The 20,815-nt window shown below is 38.8% G+C and overlaps 1 pseudogene; it reads left to right on the top strand.

Moving 5' to 3' along the window:
- Positions 1-14,640: 14,640 nt before the first annotated feature.
- Positions 14,641-14,988, top strand: LOC110286167 (histone H2A-Bbd type 2/3-like; annotated as a pseudogene).
- The last annotated feature ends 5,827 nt before the right edge of the window (positions 14,989-20,815 follow it).

The raw sequence follows: 20,815 nt of genomic DNA, 5'->3' as shown, positions 1-20,815 counted from the left end.
AACCGAAATTCACACAATATCTTTCCCAAATCCAGACCTTCAAAGGATAATAAAGGGAAAACACCAACACAAAGATGGAAATTACACCCTAGAAAAAGCAAGGAAGTAATCCTTTAACAAAACTAAAAGACCGCCAGAAGAACAGATTCCCAACTTTAACAACAATAATGACAGGAAGAAATAATCACTTTTCTTTGATTTCTCTTAACATAAGTGGATTCAATTCCACAATAAAAAGACATAGACTAATAGACTGGCCACACAAACAAGACCTAATATTTTGCTGCTGACAGGAAAGCCACTTCAGGAACAAAGACAGACACTACCTCAGAGTAAAAGGCTGAAAACAATTTTCCAAGCAAATGGTCTAAAGAAACAAGCTGGAGTAGCCACTCTAATATTGAATAAAATCAACTTCCGACCCAAAGTTATCAAAAAAGACAAGGATGGGGCACTTCATACTCATCAAAGGTAAAATCTATCCAGATGAACTCACAATTCTAAATATCTATGTTTCAAATACAAGGACAGCCACATTCATTACAGAAACTTTAAAAGCTCAAAGAACACATTATACCTCACACAATAATAATGGGAGACTTCAACACCCCACTCTCACTAGTGGACAGATCCTGGAATCAGAAACTAAACAGAGACACAGGGCCACTAACAGAAGTTATGGGACAAGTGGATTTAACAGATATATTCAGAACATTTTATCCTAAAATAAAAGGATATACATTCTTCTCAGGACCTCATGGTGCCTCCTCCAAAAGTGACCACAAAATTGGTCACAAAACAGGCCTCAACATATACAAAAATATTGAAATTATCCCATGCATCCTTTCAGATCACCATGGACTAAGACTAATCTTCAATAACAGCATAAATAATAGAAAGCCAACATTCACGTGGAAACTGAACAACACTCTACTCAATGATACCTTGTTCAAGGAAGAAATAAAGAAAGAAATTAAAGACTTTTTAGAGTTTAATGAAACTGAAGCCACAACATAAGCAAACTTATGGGACACAATGAAAGCAATCCTGAGAGGAAAGGCTGTGTGCTTCCAAAAAGCATCTAGAGAGAGCATATACTAACAGTCTGACAGCACACCTAGAAGCTCTACAGTGAAAGGAAGCAAATTCACCCAAGAATAGTAGACAGCAGGAAATAATCAAAATTAGGGCTGAAATCAACCAAGTGGAAGCAAAAAGAACTATTCAAAGAATCAACTAAACCAGGATCTGGTTCTTTGAGAGAATCAACCAGAGAGATAAACCCTTAGCCAGACTAACTAGAAGGAACAGGGATAGTATCCTAATTAACAAAATCTGAAATGAAAAAGGAGACATAACAACAGATCCTGAGGAAATCCAAAATATCATCAGATCAATCTACAAAAAGGCTATACTCAACAAAACTGGAAAACCTGGATGAAATGGAAAAATTTCTAGACAGATACCAGGTAGCAACAGTAAATCAGGATAAGATTAACAACCTTAACAGTCCCATTTCCCCTAAAGAAATAGAAGCAGTCATTAATAGTCTCCCAACAAAAAATATCCAATGACCTGGTGGGTTTAGTGCAGAGTTCTATCAGACCTGCAAAGGAGGCCTAATTCCAACTCTCCTCACTCTATTCCACAAAATAGAAACAGAAGGTACTCTACCCAATTCATTCTATGACTCCACAATTACTTGATACCTAAACCACATAAAGAACCAACAGAGAAAGAGAACTTCAGACCAATTTCCATAATGAATATGGATGCAAAAATACTCAATAAAATCCTCGCAAACTGAATCTAAGAACACATCAAAATTATCATCATCATGAACAAGTAGGCTTCATCCCAGGGATGCAGGGATGGTATAATATATGGAAATCCATCAACGGAATCCACTCTATTAACAAACTCAAAGACAGAAATCACATGATCATCTCATTAGATGATGAAAAATCATTTGGCAAAATCAAACATTCCTTCATGATAAAAGTCATGGAAAGATCAGGAATTCAAGGCTCATACCTAAACATAAAAGCAATATATAGCAAACCAGTAGCCAACATCAAAGTCAATGGAATAGAATCTGGAAGCAATACCACTAAAATCAGGGTCTAGACAAGGCTGCCCACTTTCTCCCTACATTTAATATAGTACTTGAAGTTCTTGCTAGAGCAATTTGACAACAAAAAGAGATCAAGGGGATACAAATTGGAAAGGAAGAAGTCAAAATATCACTGTTTGCAGATGATAAGTTAGTATATATATGTGTGACCCTAAAAATTCCACCAGAGAACTCCTAAACCTGATAAACAGCTTCAGCGAAGTAGCTGGATATAAAATTAACTCAAACAAATCAGTTGTTTTTCTCTACACAAAGGATAAATAGGCTGAGAAAGAAATTAGGGAAACAAAACCATTCACAATAGTCACAAAAAAATATAAAATACCTTGGTGTTACTCTAACTAAGGCAGTTAAAGATCTGTATGACAAAAACTTCAAGTCTCCAAAGAAAGTAATTGAATATCTCAGAAAATGGAAAGATCTCCCTTGCTCTTTGATAGGCAGGATTAATGTAGTAAAAATGGCTATCTGCTGAAAGCAATGTACAGATTCAATGCAATCTCCATCAAAATTGCAACTCAATTCTTCACTGAGTTTGAAAGGGCAATTGGCAAATTCATCTGGAATAACAAAAATCCTAAGATAGCAAAAACTATTCTCCACAATAAAAGAAACTCTGGGGGAATCACCATGCCTGACCTCAACCCAACCTGTACTACAAAGCAATTGTGAAAAAAAACTGAATGGTACTGGTACAGCGAAAGACAGGTAGATAATTGGAATAGAATTGAAGACCAAGAAATGAACTTGATCTTTCACAAGGGAGCTAAACCCATCCAGTGGGAATGGACAGCATTTTCAACAAATGGTGCTTGTACAACTGGAAGTTATCATGTAGAAGAATCTGAATTGATCCATTCTTATCTCCTTGTTCAAAGCTCAAGTCTAAGTGGATCAAAGAACTCCACATACAATGAGAAACACTTAGAATAATAGAGGAGAAAATGGGGAAAAGCCTCGAAGATATGGGCACAGGGGAAAAATTCCTAAACAGAACAGCAATGGTCTGTGCTGTAAGATCAAGAGTTGATAAATGGGACCTCATAAAATTGCAAATCTTCTTTAGGGCCAAAGATACTGTCAATAAGACAAAAGTCCACCAACAAATTTGGAAAGAATTTTTACCAGTCCTAAATTTGATAGGGGACTAATATAAAATATATACAAATAGCTCAAGAAGCTGAACTCCAGAAATTCAAATAACCCCATTAAAAATGAGGTACAGAGCTAAACAAAGAATTATCTATTGAGGAATACCAAAGGGCTGAGATGCACTTGAAATAAATGTTCAACATCCTTAATCATCAGGGAAATGCAAGTCAAAACAACCCTGAGATTCCACCTCCCACCAGTCAGAATGGCTAGGATCAAAAATCCAGGTGACAACAGATGCTAGCAAGGATGTGGAGAAAGAGGAACACTCCTCCATTGCTGGTGGGATTGCAAGCTTGTACAACCACTCTGGAAATTAGTCTGGTGGTTCCTCAGAAAACTGAGCATAGTACCTCTAGATCCAGCAATACTTCTGGGCATATACCCAGAAGATGTTCCAACTGGTAATAAGGACACATGCTCCACCATGTTCATACCAGCCCTATTTATAATAGCCAGAAGCTGGAAAGAACCCAGATGTCCCTCAACAGAGGAATGGATACAGAAAATGTGGCACATTTATACAATGGAGTACTACTCAGCTATTAAAAACAATGAATTTATGAAATTCTTGGGCAAATGGATGTATCTGTTGTACATCATCCTGAGTGAAGTAACCCAACCACAAAAGAAGTTACTCACTAATAAGTGGATATTAGCCCAGAAAGCTAGAATACCCAAGATACAACTTCCAAAACACAAGAAAATCAAGAAGGAAGACCAATGTGTGGATACTTCATTCCTTCCTAGAATAGGGAATAAAATATCCATGGAAGGAGTTGCAGAGACAAATTTTGGACCTAAGATGAAAGGATGGACCATCCAGAGACTGCGCCACCCAGGGGTCTCTCTCATAATCAGCCACCAAATGCAGACACTATTGTATACGCCAGCAAGATTTTGCTGAAATGACCCTGATATAGCTGTCTCCTGTGAGGCTTTGCCAGTGCCTGGCAAATACAGAAATGGATGCTCACAGTAATCTCTAGGATGGAACACAGGGCCCCCAATGGAGGAGCTAGAGAAAGTACCCAAGAGGTGAAGGGGTCTGCAACTCTATAGTTGGAACAACAATATGAACTACTCAGTACCCCCAGAGATTCTGTCTCTAGCTACATATGTAGCAGAAGATGACCTAGTTGGCCATCATTGGGAAGAGAGGCCCCGTGGTCTAGCAAACTTTATATGCCTCAGCACATGGGAACACCAGGCCAAGAAATGGGAGTGAGTGGGAAGGGAAGCAGGGAAGGAGCAGGGTATAGTGGACTTTTGGGGTAGCATTTGAAATGTAAATGAAGAAAATATCTAATAAAAAAAGATGAAAATGATGAAAAAAAATAAATAAAAAAATGAAAATAATCTCTTTTTAAAATAGCAGGCAGGTCTAAAAAGAGAATTATTAATAGATGAAATTTAAATGGCTTAAAAATACTTAAAGAAATATTTACCATCCTTAATGATCAGGGAAATAAAAATTAATTTGCGGTTTTGTTTATACCTGTCAAAATGACTAAAATCAATAACACCTACTCATGGTAGGGAGTGTTGTGTAGCATATGAAACAGTAATCCATTGCTAGATGGAATACTAATTTATGTATATACAGTATAGAAATAAATGCAGCACTTCCTTAGAAAGTTGGGAATTTACCTACCTGGCGATCCAGGTATATAAATCTGATAGTGCACATTTATCTAAAGGAAGCTTCATCATATGATAAGAACATTTGTTCAAAAACGTTCAATGTTTCTTTATTCATAATAGCCAGAAATGGAAAACACCAAGTTGTCTTTCTGTAGCCTCCCTCAGCCCTGAATCAGGCTGATCCAGACTTTGACCTTACTGCCACTAAGGAGATTACCTAGGGTGGAGCCTTCCAACCTAGATAGCTCTTTTGTTCTGTCACCTGCCACTGCTCTCTTCAAGACACTGCTACCTGCTGAGAAGCCCCTGAGATATTCTGGAGGAACATCCTATACTGCAAGTCGCCTGCATGCTCCTGACACCAATAATGGACTGGCGGGGGATGGGTCTTCCCCTTTTATAAGACACTCTCTTAGTAAACTGACGGGCCTTGATCAGAGAAATTTTTGTCTTGACTCCATTATCTTTCTCGCTGTCTAAGTCTCTTTCAGCCCCAGCCTACCACCTGCTTCCCAGGTGTACCTGGTTCTTGTAAGCCTCAGACCAGCTTGCAACAGATTACCCAGGCCATGGACATTGAGGAATGGCTGGAGAATCTGAGGGAACACTGCTTGGTTTGGAGCTCCACTAGAAGGAAAGAATCAGAGGATCATATTGGGCACAGTAAGCAACTGGTAATTACACCAGTGCTGGTTTTAAACTTCATTTTTTAAAAGTGTTGCTGGAGGTGCAGAAGGATACGTACGGGCTAAGATTGGAACAGTGCTGGCCTGTCGCTGAGTCCATTTAGGTTTAGCAGAGAAATATGAGACTAGAAAATTCCAGACAGGCGGTTGTCCGCAGTTTCCAAGGGCTGCTTCAGCTGAGAGGGGTAGGGTTTCAAGAACAATTGTTAGAAAATTTTTTAGATAAGATAGACTCTTGTTGCTAATGGTTCAGGGAAGAAAAAACTTTAAATAACAGAACCTGGGAGAGAGTTGGAGAAGCTTTGAAAACACCCAGGCAAATAATTTCACCTTTTGCCTCTGGGCGCTTGTAAAAGATGCTACTGAAAAGGAGATTTTGAAGGGGTCAGATAATACCCAGACAGAGCTTTAAGAATCTCAGGAAGAGCACCTGTCAGATTTTCTCAGAAAGGGGCCCTCTCAACCCTAAATTAGAAAGATATAGAGACTCTGATAATGAGCTAACTTCAGATAAGGAAGATCACTCAGAAAGAGGAGCCGCCAAATATTTTGATGAGAATTGGCCTCCTTGAAAGTCTCTCTTTCCATCTATGGCCTCCACTATAGGAGATGCTACTCAAATGGACACACAACTAAGTAAATTAGAGTTTGAAGTTAGGTTGCAGAAATTGACTAATGAGCTTCGGGCGCTAAAAAGGATATCAGATACAGAAAAGAACAACTCTTCTGAAATGTACCAAGTGCCACTAGAAAGGGCTGTGAGTCAGGTTCGTGGGAGGGGACAGGATGCGTCTGATGTGCTAGCCTTTCCTGTAGTTGAGATAATGGACCAGCAAAATAATAGAATCAGACAATACCAGACTTTGGATTTCAAGGCGATTAAGGAGTTACAAACAGCTGTTGTACAATATGGCCCTACAGCTCCCTTTACACAAGCATTATTGGATACTGTCATGGAGTCAAACTTAACCCCCTCCAAGATTGAAAGACTCTATGTAAGGCCTCTCTATCAGGAGGATATTTCTTACTCTGGGAATCCGAATGGCGAGAAACCAGTAAGAAAATTGCCTCTTTAAATGCCCAGACAGGTAATCCTGACTGGGATGCCAACAGGCTTTTGGGAAAAGGTCGATATGAAGGCAATGCTAATCAGATTGGTTTTTCCAAAACCGTTGCCAGCTCAAGGGAATCCTGATGGAAGTTTAGCCAGCATTCGGCAGGGTCCTGATGAGCTTTATCAGAACTTTGTGGATAGGTTATTAACAGAGGCTAGTAGGATTCTTGGAAATTCTGACACGGGAAGTCCTTTCATTCTGCAATTGACTTATGAGAATGCTAACACAATGTGTTGCACCATTATCTGACCGCACAAAGGACAGACAGATCTAGCAGGGTATGTCTGTCTTTGTGCAGAGATTGGGCCATCAGGCAATCAGGGTTTGGCTTTTACTGCCACTTTGAAAGGAACCACCGTACAAGCAATGCTTTCACAGAAATGAGGGAATAATGCATGTTTTAAGGGTGGAAGTTTGGGTCATTTTAAAAGTGGTTGTCCTAAGAATAAAAGTGCCATCCTCGGTGCAGGAAGGGCAACCATTGGGCTAGAGTGTGTAAGACCAAGTCCAACCTTATGGGCTGTCTGTTGCCGGGAAAGGAGAGGAGAGGCCAGTCCCAGGCCCCGAAATACCCACAACAAACAGTTTATGGGGCCATGGGTATTTGTCCTACCAAAGAAATCCGTTTTTGAACTTGTCAGGGGAACCCCAGGAAGTGCAGGATTGGACCTTTGTTCTACCATGCACACAGTATTAACCCCAGAAATGGGAGTTCAAACTCTGTCTACAGGAGTTTTTAGATGTCTACCTGCAGAAACTTGTGGATTTCTTTTAGGATGAAGCGATTCTATTGTAAAAGGTATGCAGATTTATCCAGGTGTTATAGATAATAACTATGAGGGAGAAATTAAAATCATGGCTGCTTCCCCTCATGGTGTTATAATTGTACCTGCCCACTAGAGAATTGCTCAACTTGTCTTAAATCCTTTACATCCGCTACCGTCCAGATTTATTAAAAATGAGAGACGACAAGGTGGCTTTGACTCCTCTGGTGTGCATTGGGTTCAATCTATTACTAATCAGAGACCTAACCTTAAATTGACATTTGATGGAAAAAGCTTTGAAGGATTAATAGATACTGGAGCTGATGTAACAATTATTAGAGGACAAGGTTGGCCTTCAGCTTGGCTTTTGACTGATATGCTTACCTACCTTCAAGGAAATGGTTATGCCAACAACCCAAAACGAAGCTCCTAATTGCTAACCTGGAAAGAGGAGGAAGGCAATTCAGGACAAATTCAGCTGTATGTTGTCAAATTTGCCTGTTACCCTATGGGGAAGAGATCTCTTGTCACAGATGGGCGTTATAATGTGCAGTCCTAATGAAGTGGTAACCAAGCAGATGCTCGGACAAGAATTTTTGCCTGGTCATGGGCTAGGAAAGAAAGGACGAGGTATTAAGACTTTTGAAGGTCCTAAACATCACTCTAACACAAGAGATTTGGGGTATTTTCAGTAATGGTCACTATCTGGTCTGCATCCCATGCAGATAAAATTTAATGGCTTAATGATATTCTGGTGTGAGTTGATCAGTGGTCTTTACCTAAAGAGAAAATAGAAGCTGCCTCTTTGCTAGTGCAGGAGCAATTAGAGGCAGGACATTTAGTAGAATCTCAGTTTCCTTGGAATACTCCTATTTTTGTTATTAAGAAAAAAATCTGGTAAATGGAGATTGTTAAAAGAGCTAAGAAAGGTTAATGCAACCATGAAATCTATGGGAACTTTACAACCTTGCTTTTGTCTTGATCATTTTAAATTTCTTGCAAACTGATATTAAAGGTCAGTCTGCAGCAGATTACCACTGGCTTCAGGTTACTTCCACTTCTTATGCCATGGTTAAATGGCGGGACCCATTAGCTAATATGTGGAATGGTCCAGATCCCGTTTTAGTCTGGGAAAGAGGTTCTGTATGCATTTTTTCACAAAAAGAAGACAGAGCACGATGGCTGCCTGAAAGACTGGTTAGTCAAGTGGACACAGATCTTGAATATTCTAGTAAGTATGATTTTAACCTCCTTGATGGCTGAAAATTCTTTTTAGCCGAAAAAGTTAATTTGGAGCACAGCCTCCACTTCCACAGAATCTCTGGCCTTTTAGCTAATTCTAAAAGTCAGCTCCCCCACACCTGGAGGCCAGAGCCTGAGCTTGATCATTGCTAATTTGCAACTGAATAAAGTACCTGGGGTTCCACAAAGAAGCTTTTATACTGTTGCTTTTCATAGTCCCACCTTTGTTTCTCAAGAAGGTCAGCCACACCATTCAGCCTGACTTCATCAGGCGTACAGACTCACCTCCAACAGCGCAGGTGGCAGTTATTAATCTTCATTAAGAAGCATTCTAAGTACATATTGTGGCTTTGGTCTGAATTGGGAATAAGTTGTGCTATGAAGGCCAGTTAGTCAATGACGGGCAACCATTTTCGGAGCCATATCAATCTAAGACAGAGGTATATGCCAAGAGGCCGTGGCTTATTAATAATACACCACAGAGCCATGTTTGTGCAAAATAAACACAAACAAGCCTCATTTATGCTCCTTGACAGATAAGAATGGCTTGGGAATATCTGAGATCCTAAGACAGGCACGGCCGCCAGCCACCATAACTCCCAGGCAGGAATATGGAGCATAAATAAGTTTTATGCCTTGGTCTGGCTATTTTTATTATATAATCAGGGAGGAATTGTAGCCTCCCTCAGCCCAGAAGCAGGCAGATTCAGACTTTGACCTTGCTGCCACTAAGGAGGAGATTACCTAGGGTGGAGCCTTCCAACCTAGATGGCTCTTTTCTTCCGTCACCTGCCACTGCACTCTCCAAGACACTGCTACCTGATGAGAAGCCCCTGAGATATTCTGGAGGAACATCCTATCCTGCAAGTCGCCTGGCAAGCTCCTGACACCAAGAATGGACTGGCAGGGGATGTGCCTTCCCCTTTTATAAGCACACTCTCTTAGTAAACTGACGGGCCTTGATCAGAGAAATTTTTGTCTTGGCTCCATTATCTTTCTCGATGTCTAAGTCTCTTTCAGCCCCAGCCTGCCTCCCAGGTGTACCTGATCCTTGTAAGCCATGGGATGGCTTAACATCTATCAGCAGAAGAATGGATAACAAATTTGGTGTATTTATGCAATGTAGTAATATTCAGCTGTTTAGAAAATGTCATGAAAATTTTAGGAACTACATGGAATTTGACAGAACTAGAAAAAAATTCATCCCTAGTGAGATAACCCATGTCCAGAAATATAAATATGACATGTATTTGCTTATGTGTGGATATTTTCTGTTGAATGAAAAAAATGAAACTCTATCCATAGACCCATAGAAGTTAGGGATAGAGAAAGGAACCAGGGGAGACCCATAGCTCTCCCTGAGATGGGAGTGGGTGAATTGGAGGGCAGGGGGAGGGGATAGGGGATTTTCAGAGGGGAAACTAGGAAAGGGTATAACATTTGAAATATAAATAAAGAAAATATCTAATAAAAAAGAATAGATGTTATGAGTGAACTAGGGAGGAGGAAGAGAGATGCAGTTGAGGGAGGGTATGAAGCGAGAGACAGCCAGCATTTGAGGGATCGTATGGGAAGCCTAGTAGAGTGAAAACATCCTAACGTATATGAAGGTGATCCTAAAGCTGTCTCTAATAATGGGCGAGATAGAGTCCCAACTGGTTATCATTTGTCATAAAAATGAAGTTTCCATTATCAGGACTGGGTTACATCCAATTGAGTTGTTGGGAAAATTTTTCGCCCAAACCCCAAACAGCCCAGGCTGTTGCCAAGATAATATGTTTTTGTCAAAAAAACTGACAACAAGGCCCCAGTTGCTGAACATAAAACCAACAGAACATATTAAACATTAAAAAAAGTTGAGCTGGTGCCTACATAGAACTCCTACATTCTAGTATTTTTGGTGTGAGAGGGTACTCTGCAGACTACCAAAAGAGAAACATAAAAACCAAACCAACTACAAAATATTTGATATACAATGGTCTGCTGCCTGCAAAATAATGGCACAAAGCGTTTTGGGAGCAATCAATCTATGTCTGACTTGAGATGAAAAATGTCTTATAGTTTCTATTGCTCTGAAGAGAAACCATGACCATTGAAACTCCTAACAAAGAAAACATTAAATTGGGGTTATCATATAGTTCAGAGTCTTAGTCCATTATTGTCGTAGAGGGAAGCACAGTGGCATACAGGTAGACATTGTTCTAGAAAGGTACAGAGAGTTATCACTGTGCTGTGAGTTCTACATCCAGATCAGCATGCAGCAAGATGAGAGAGGCATTGAGCCTGAAACATTTGAAGCCTTAAAGCCCATACCCAGTGAAACAATTCCTCTGGTCATACTTACTCCAACACAGCTCATCCTAATTGTGCTACTCCCTATGAGAGCCTATGAGGGACATTTTTATTCAAGCCACCACATTCCACTCGACAGTTCCCATAGAAGTATAGCCATATCAGAATGTAAAACTGAATTCAGCACAACTACTAAAGTCCCCATCTATAATCTATCATAGTCTCAACTCAGTTTAAAATTCCAAAGTTCAAAGTCTCTTCTGAGACTTATGTCAGCCTCTTAACTCTAAATCCCAGTAAAAATCAAAATAAAAATGCAGATCACATACTTCCAACTTAGATTAGGATATACATTAACATTCCAAAACGGAGGAAAAAAGTATTGTGGGAAAATACTATAGCAGAGAACTAAAACCAGCTGAGCAAACTCCAGACTCTGCATCTCCATGTCTGATGTCAAAGTACTCTTCATATCTTCAATCCCTTTTAGCTTCACTGACTGAAGCAGACTTATTTCTCTTGCACTGGTGCCACTGATAGCATCTTTCCTTGGAAGGTTTCCTACAAATCTGGTTTTTCCAACATCTTGATGTCTTCAAGGCAACTCGGGCTTCACCCTCACCACTTCAAACAATGGTTTCTCTTGGCCACCATAAAGGGATGTCTTTTGCATATGCCTAGCCTCAGTGGCTTTTCTTGGTCTTGGAAGGAGATTCTATAACCTCTTTCTTTCATCCTGAACTTGAAACCTAGAATCACATGTCTGAAGCTCCCAAGTTTTCTGCTTGCTGGGGAAGAAACATGACCCCTTCCTTCAATTATATTTTCCCACTACTTCTGATTTCTATGATTTCATTTGCTGTCTAACTTTAGATATCCTGCAAGTCACACTGTAGACCAGGCTGGCCATGAACACAAAGATCTACCTGTCTCTGCCTTCTGAGTGTTGGCATTAAAGGTGTGTACAACCACACCAGGCCTTAATATTTTAAAATAATATTTTACTTAAAAAATCTTCACAGTTAGAAGCTTAGCTGGTTAGAGTCTTCATACACTTAGCATAACTCATTACTTTAATCTGTTTATACTTCCTGGTGCCCCCTTTTTTCTCAAACTTTACATTTTGCATTTTTCCTTGACCAGCTTGCTCCTTTTCATTACATATCTGCATAAATGTAGCCACTAATAACAATGCTAGGCTGTCTGGAAATCTCTCCTGTTAAAGCTGTCAATTCATAATTCTTCAATTTAGCCTCAAAAATTTTTTAAAAAGGACAGAAAGAAGCCAAATTCTTTGCAAAGATATTAGAATAACAATCTCTGGCCCACATACTAATATTTTTCTCTTATGAAACTGCTTGATCACAGTTCAATTTGAACTGTGGCCCTCACAGTTCAAATAACTCTCAGCACCACTGTCTTTCATAATCCTACTAGTATGGCCAATTAAGCCATGCTTAAAGCATTCAACTGCTTTCCTATCCAAAGTTCCCCAAATGTTCCCAACTCCTTCAAACAGAAGCATAGTCAGACCTATTACAGCAATACTCTAGTTCCTGGTACCTACTTCTGTTTTAGTGTTTTACTCTTGTGAAGAGGCATTATGCACACTGCATATCATATAATGTAAAGCATTTAATTGAGGGTGGCTTACAGTTAAGCTTGGCAGCAGGCAGAGAGGCATGGTGCTGGAAAGGTAGTTGATAGTTATATATCTAGATCAGCAGGCAGGAGGAAGAGAGAGCCACATGTCTTAGCTTAAACATTTGAAACCTAAAAGCTCAGCCCCAATGACACATTTCCTTCAACAAGGCCATAACTATTCCAAAACTGCCACACATCCTAATAGTGGTATTCCCTATGAGTCTAAGGGGGTCATATTGATTCAAACCACCATAGAACCTGCTACTGATTGGATGACCAAAATCTAGAGACAAGATAGGAAGAGACCTAAGGTAAAACTAAATACTATTATTGATTCTTTAAAAACAATTATCTTTAAAAAATATCTCTTAACTATATTTTTTAATTAATTAATTAATTAATTTATTTATTTATTTATTTATTGTTTTTCAAGACAAGGTTTCTCTGTAAAGCCCTGTCTGTCCTAGAACTCACTCTAGACCAGGCTGGCCTCAAACTCAGAAATCCTGCCTCTGCCTCCCAAGTGCTGGGATTAACATCACGTACCACCACTGTTTATCTGTAATTTTTTGGCTGTTGTTCTCTTATACACATAGATCAGTGCTTCATTCAGCCATTATTAAAGAAGCTTCTTCTTGCAGCAGATGGGAGCAAATTCAGACTCACAAGCAGATATTACTCAAAGAAACGGAGACCTTAGAACATGCAGGTCTGAATAGGATGTCTCCATTAAGTTCACACCCTTAAGATATCATAGAACCCCACAGAAAAGGAAGAAGAGAGAGAAGAAAAGGTAGAAGGGGTGGAGACTACCAGGAGGACAAAGATCCAAAAAATTAACTGAGTAAAGCTCATATGAACTCTTAGAGACTGAAGCAGAAAGCCCAAGGCCAACAACATGGTGTTCAGAAGGTTCTCTGTATATATATATGTATATATATATATATATATATATATATATACATATACATATACATATACATATATATATATATGTATATATATTATAGGTATATGTACCTATAATATATTATAGGTACACATATATATTATATTATACCTTATATATAATATATATATATATATATACCTATATATATATTATACCTTTCAGTTAAGTATCTCTATGGGACTCCTGAGTGTATGATCAAGTGAGTCTCTAATTCTTGTGCCTATGCTTGATTCTTTTTCTTCTGTTGGTTTGCCTTATTCAAATTCAATATGATGGGTTTTGTTTTATCTTATTTTATATTGTTTTGTTATGTTTTAATGTTTTCTTCAGAAACCACTGTTTTCTGAGAGACAGAAAAGAAGTGGATCCGGATTGGAAGGGAGGTGGCAGAAACTGGGAGGTATAGAAAGAGAGGTAACTGTAATCAGAACATATTGTATAAGACAAGAGTCTATTTTCAATAAAACATGGAAAAGAAAACAAACAAACTGAAACAAAAAGAAAAAGAGCATCCCCTTCGCCCACCTTGAACACTAAAAGAAATCAGATTAGAACATTCTTCCTGTTTCTCAAGCCAAACTTTTCTTGAGCATGTATAAGAAATACATGTCCTTAAGGACAAGTTTCTATACATACAACATAGAGCTGAAGTAGTTATTTGAGTAAGTTAAAACATGGCTAACAGTAGACATGATAGAGAATTATGAGACAGCACAACATGGCTGACACTGGAAGTCTCCTTGTGTATCCCAAGGTGATAAAGTGATGACAAATCCCCTCCCCACCCAAGAGCTCTGGCCTGGACCAGCTATGTCATCAGTGGGAGCCGGTGTGAATGGGCTGCAACCAATGAAGGGTTGCTAAGATACATAGTCTGGTACAAAGGGAGAGGTTGGTCATTGGACTTGGACTTGAGGCCCACAGCCCAGCAGCAGGTCAGCAGAGAGCAATCAGGTCAGCAGAAAGCAGCCAAGTGGAGCCAATTCATCCTGTGACATCGTACTCTGAGGCCACCATGCCAAGGACCACAGAGAACAGTCTTAGAGAGTCTACAGGTCGCCGCCACCTTTGCTCCTGCACCTCCAGAGCTGAGCTAATCTTTGCCGTGAGCCTGGTGGAACAGCGTCTGAGGGAGGTTAGCTATGCCCAGAGGCTCAGTGATATGGTGCCCATCTTTCTGGCAGCAATCCTGGAGTTCCTCACCCGCAGGTGGCTGGAGCTTTCGGGCAATGAGGCCCAACGAAGAGGTACCCAGAGGCGCATCACTCCTGAACTGCTGGACTTGGTGGTCTACAGCAATATGGAGCTAAGTGATGTGTTCCAATTCATCACCATCTCCTAGGTGGACCCAGCTCATCGCTAGCTACTAGCTTCTGCTGCTTCTTGGCTCTGCTTGGCTGACCTGCTCATCTGCTAGTCTGTTATAAATCAGTTAGTCCTGGCCAGCCTTTCCTACAGACAGCCCTGAATGGCTGATCAGCTCCATTCTAACCCTCTCCCAATTGTGTTCTTATTAAATAAAGCTTTATTTTGAAAAAATAAGTTTCCGTTTTTGATTCTGTATAAGGCTGCTTTATCTAATTATTTATCTAATTCCTTCTCACCATTGTTAGGATATGTAATGGGCATTTCTATACTAAAGTAGAAATTATTGCCACTTCTAAAAATTGCTTCTTTATAAGCTGTTTCTCCTTAGTAGTGTCTTACTGTTTTCAAAATTTATGCTCTTTAGTTTTTGTTTGTACTCTTTCCCTTGCTGACCTCGAAACCTTAGCAATAAATACTATATATACTGCTCTCTCTCTCTCTCTCTCTCTCTCTCTCTCTCTCTCTCTCTCTCTCTCTCTCTCTCTCTCTCTCTCGCTCTTTCTCTCCATATCTATCTATGGTATTACCATGTGTACTGGCTAGTTCTGTGTCAACTTGACACAGGTGGAGTTATCACAGAAAAAGGAGCTTTAGTTGAGGAAATGCCTCCATGAGATCCAACTGTAAAGCATTTTCTCAATTAGTGATCAAGGGGAAAGGCCCCTTGTGGATGGGACCATCTCTGGGCTGGTAAGCTCAGTTCTATAAGAGAGCAGGCTGAGCAAGCCAGGGGAAGCAAGCCAGTAAAGAACATCCCTCCATGGCCTCTGCATCAGCTCCTGCTTTCTGACCTGCTCAAGTTCCAGTCCTGACTTCCTTGGTGATGAACAGCAATATGGAAGTGTAAGTCGAATAAACCCTTTCCTTCCCAACTTGTTTCTTGATCATGATTGTGCAGGAATAGAAACCCTGACTAAGACACCATGTCTCAAACTTTTCTTGGTGAGACTATAGGCTAAGTCACACTTACAATCAATTGCTAACTATCCTATATGTTTCCATTTCAGCACACTGTACAATATGATCACATAGTTGTAAGTAAAATGATTATCAAGACATTCATTGGGTATCTATACTTGTATATAAATCTTTTTCCAAGTCAATATTTTATTGATTATTTAGGAATTTCACATAATGCACACTGATCACACTTCTCAGTCCTCCAAGGCCTGACCCCTGACCCTTATGCCCTACCCTACAAAAAGGAAAGGAGAGAGAGAGAAAAAAAAAAAAACAACCAAACAAACAAAAATTTTAAAAAGACATAAATATAATTTGTGTTATTTGCATATTCGATGTAGCATGGTAGAACTTCCAGTGGCTAACCCCTTAAAGAAAATGGAATCCTTCCTCACCTGCTGCCAGAACACATCGTGTGGAGCACTACACTTCAACATATTTATCACAATTTTTAAAGAGTTTTCATTGACAACTCGATATTATCCAAAAAGTTCAGAATATCCATGATACAACTCACAGACCATAGGAAGCTTAACAAAAAGGAATGCCTAAGTGTGGATACCCGGAATTCACTTAGAAAGGGAACAAAATAATCACAGAAGGCAGAGGGATGGAGGAAACTTGGTGGGAGGAGAGAAGAAAAAAGGAGGGACAAGATTAGTCATTGGAAGAGAGAGGAGGGACACCAAGAGGGCCATGAGAATGAATTGAAATATGCAGCAGTGGGGGTAGGGGGCAGGGAAAACCTCTAGGAAGTCCCAGAGATCAAGGATGTTAGAAACTACCAGGAATCAATGGGGATTACATTAGCTGAAATGTCCAATAGTTGGGAGCTGGAGCTGGAAGAGGCCACCTCCAAGAGATAAGCATGGCCCTCATTTGAAAAAGGGTGCCACCCAGCCATCTTCAAAAATTCTTGGCCTAGAATTGTTCCTGTATAAAGGAAATGCAGGGATTAAAAAGGAAACAGAGACTGAAGGAAATATGATCCAGAGACCAACACAACTTGGGATCCATCCCATGAGCAGGCACCAAACCCTAATGCTATTACTGATGTCATGTTGTGCTTACAGACTGGAGCATAGCTTGTCCTCTGAGAGCCTCTACCAGCAACTGAGTGAGACAAATGCAGACACTTACAGCCAACCATTGAATTGAGGTTGGGAAGCCCCTATGAAAAAATTAGGGAAAGGACTGAAGGAGCTGAAGGAAACTGCCATTCCATAGGAAGAACAATAGTAACAAATAAATGGACCCCTCAGAGCTTCCAGGGACCAAGCCACCAACCAAGGAGCATACATGGGGTACTTTGTGGCCTTGGGCATATGTGAAGTAGAAGAATGCCTTGTATAATTTCAGTAGGAGGTGATGATATTAGTCCTGTGGAAACTTGATGTCCCAGGGAAGATGGATGCTGGTGGGAGAGAGGTGGGGGTAGGTGGGCAGGTAGAGAAGCACCCTCTCATAGGTAGAGTGGAAGGAGGATGGTGAAAAGAACTCGCAGAGTGGGGACCAGTGAGGAGGGGTAATTTTTAGAATGTAAGTAAATAAAATAATTTAATAAAGATTTGAAAAATAAAAGGAGTTCTTTAGATGTCTTCTTGACTAGGTTGCTACTTTTAGAAGAAAGGGAAGAGAGATAGTTACCGAAGCCTATGACTTCCTTTCTTAACTGTGGATCTGCATTCTTCAATGCTTTTACAAAACATAGTTTCATTGTCCTTTGCAACCAATGGGAGCATGGCTCCTGAACTTCGGATGATAGCATATTCTATGGGCCTCATCATGATCTTTCGTGGGAGTACTGATCACAGACATCAACATGGCCCCCAGTTGCAGCAGGACCACAGATCTGAGCATGGCCCTTTGTGGCACCATCTTTCATGAACATCAATGTAGACTCAGGTGGCAGTGCAGGCTACTTGTATCAATATGGGTGCAGGCTTCAGCAGACCTTATGTACCCCTAATTTGGCCTACTGTAGCTGTATACGCTATATATTGTAACACAGACCAAACTGGCACTATACCCCATAGACATCAACATGGCTTCATGCTGCAGGACACATCACAGACATTAGCATGGCCTTTGGTAGTAACAAGGTCCACAGACATCAAAATACCGCCCCCCCTCCCAGCAGCACCTTGAATTCTAACATGGACCTCAAAATTTTAACAAAGTGAAGAGAACTTCTCTACTCCTTACTCAGTTTCCCATATCCCAGTTTTTATCTTTCAAAACTCTAATGTAATATTGTAATTAAAATATTAACCTTGGTGCAGTTATGAAATGGAATGGTTTATGAAAACCAGGATTTAAGGATTACTTGTTTTGGCATGTTATATCCACAACTATATCCTTATTTTAACACCAATGTCTGGAAAGCACTAACTGATTAGTTCTGACTAATTTTTCAGTAAGAAGATTATTATCCAAGTAGAACCAGAAAGTATGGACCATTTTTCGATTGGCTATTTACAAGCATATAATTCTTTGGATACTCAACCACAATGTTCTAGGAGTAGTTCAGAGTTAGTTTATATATCATTTATATATTTAATAGTTTATTGATTTTTATTGTTAAATAGTATTCTGTAAAGAACATGCACAGAGTTTGCTAAAACATTTAATCACTGAAAGTCAATGGGCTCTTCCCTAGAGATAAACTGTATTGGAACTTCTATATGTACTGTGCACTGTATATTATTTCATTGTGAGTAAATTTCATCAGCTTTCTGGGCTATAATGCCAAAAAATAAAACATTCTGTCACATTATAGTTGAATTCACAGGGTTATCTTTATTGTAGCTATTATTTAAATTATCTTTTGAAATACAGTTTTTGTATTATAATTAAAATGGTATTCATGATGCGTTGATGTACTTTGGATTTGATTATATGATAAGAATTAGGAATTATATATCCTGGTATTTTTAATTTTCTGAGGAACTGACATCTTTTCTATAGTAGCTACAACATTTATATTACAATTAACAAATATGCATATATTCTAATTGTTTTTTTTCTTTTCAGAAACAATTGGTCTCCTCTTTCCTATGTCCTTTCTACTTAAAATCTTTTTCATTAAAAGAATTGAATGAATTAGAAGAATTATTTGAGGGAATGCTTCTGCACATGTATGTGCATATGGAAGAAGATGTAATTTGCATGCCACAGTGTACATGTAGAAGGAGGCCAGAGGACAACTTCCAGGGCTCAATTCTCATCATCCACCTTTGTGGATGAAATTCACTCTTCATTTTTGGAGGGAAACATCCCTACTTGCTCAGCTGTCTTACCAGATCCTCTTTTAAATTTTGACAATAGGTACACTTATGCACATAAGGTAATTTTATATGCTTGCTCAAACTTTTTATATTATCTTTGCTCATTTTTAGTTCCTGTTAATTCTTTTATATATGACTGCCAATAACTTTACTGAGTTGTTTCCATATTTGATGGGGGATGGACAGAAGTCAATACAGAATTGTACCACTTGATCTTGATGGAATATGAACTAATTCCATTTACACTTTAAAAATAGAAATCAAATTCTTATTCTATTTCAAAGTAAGCTCAGGACTATATCCAACTCCAAAATCCTAAGGGAAAAAAAAACAATATATAATGGTCAGAAAAGGATAAACTTTTATTATTTGTCTTTATAGGATTAATCTTTTCTTGTTATATCATATGCATATTGAGTTTTCTTTATTATAAATTACTACCATTGGGACAAAGACTGTTTATCTATCTATCTATCTATCTATCTATCTATCTATCTATCTATCTATCTATCTATCTTGATAGACAGAAGAATCAACCATCAATAATAAATATATTTGAAAACATTAAAGTTAAGGTAATTTTTTTCTTTGAACAACTGCCATATCACAGAGAGTTTCATTAATATTGGTTCAAGACCTTCATATGAACTTTAGATATTGTATTTAGTAAAATGGATATCCTTCTATTCATTCTAATTAGTTAAATGTTACTTTTACTATTCATAGTTTCTGGAACCAAAAGTACTCACTAAATAAATCTTACAAATTATCAGAAAGGCCTTTTTATGAATAAAGGAGATCACAATTTTATAGAAAAGTTCTTAGTAGGTAGAGAATTATAGGGGAATTAGAATCCCCATTTTGGATACTCCAAAGTAGTGCAATAATAAGTATGAAATATTTTTTCATAAATTCTTATGATAGTATTTATAACATTTCAATCCAAGTCCTTTTCTATATCAGAGAGCATTTCCCTATTTTTTTTGCTCTATTTTTATCTCATCTAGTCTGATATTTGTCAAATCTTCTATATATTCTAATTAAACAGGAGTTACATAGCTTCACCTTGTTTCAACAAACACAGGCTGGTTATATAATTCAGTGGGACATTGCTTGCCTAGAATGCCTGAAAAGCATGAGAGTACACTAGAGGGAGGGCAAGGACAATGAGTCGGGCATTTTGGGAAATAATAGCAGGAGAGATTCTGAGGAGCAAATTCAATTCTCTGTTAATAACAATTCAATAACAGCAACTGAGAACAGACCAGAAATAAGTACTAAGCTCTTGGCATGGAAATAAACTTTACAGTTAACTGCACACATACCACCAGTCTTTCATAGTTACTGCGTTCTTACTGTTTCTTATAAAAGATCTTGATACAAGCACTTTCTGTAGTGGGTCCTTTTAGAACACAGTATAAGAAAGTGGTAATAGAAAGGTTCTATTATTAGCATGGAGTAAAAGTCAGAAAATACTGTCAGACTAATTATGTTGTCATAGTAGTCATTTTTTTCTAGCAGATTTTAATAAATTTTATATCAATAATTTATGCTATATAAAGTTAGGTGACTGAT

This window comes from Mus caroli, unplaced genomic scaffold (genome assembly GCF_978045245.1).
Source record: "Mus caroli unplaced genomic scaffold, Mus_caroli_1 scaffold_5, whole genome shotgun sequence".
Classification (NCBI taxonomy): domain Eukaryota; kingdom Metazoa; phylum Chordata; class Mammalia; order Rodentia; family Muridae; genus Mus; species Mus caroli.
This window is presented reverse-complemented; position numbering and strand designations above follow the sequence as displayed.